This window comes from Maniola hyperantus, chromosome 11, assembly GCF_902806685.2.
Source record: "Maniola hyperantus chromosome 11, iAphHyp1.2, whole genome shotgun sequence".
In the NCBI taxonomy this organism is placed as follows: domain Eukaryota; kingdom Metazoa; phylum Arthropoda; class Insecta; order Lepidoptera; family Nymphalidae; genus Maniola; species Maniola hyperantus.
This window is the reverse complement of record NC_048546.1, coordinates 13141823-13142329: the sequence shown is the minus strand read 5'-3', so window position 1 is coordinate 13142329 and position 507 is coordinate 13141823.

Below are 507 nucleotides of genomic sequence, written 5' to 3'. Positions count from 1 at the left end.
TATAATTAGATATAATAATCGTATCTACATAATTAGGAATAATCCTTCACACAAGCACCGATATGTCGAGATGGACTAAAATTCTCCTAAATAACTAAGATTCCTAATATTTTTAGAATTTCATTTCATTACGCTCCTAAGAACAAAAGCATTATGTAAATCGCGTTTATACCACTTTTAAATATTGGACTGAGAATTAAAGAAATGCATTTTGATGCAATGATGCAATAGTCCGCTTGGATATTATTTTTATACTATTCGGACAATTATCTTTAATTTTAATTTATATCACACTAATATTTTTTTTAATACAATTAAGTGTATCATCAACTATCATCCCTCAATTATTTTTTTAAATAAAAACAAAAAATATATATATGTGTCAAACATTCAATTTAAGCTGCCCAAACTATATTAAAGTTTTTTATGAAATAATATTATTATGTAACTTATACTAAAGTCAATACTTTAGTATAAGTTACATAATAATATTATTTCAATTACTCA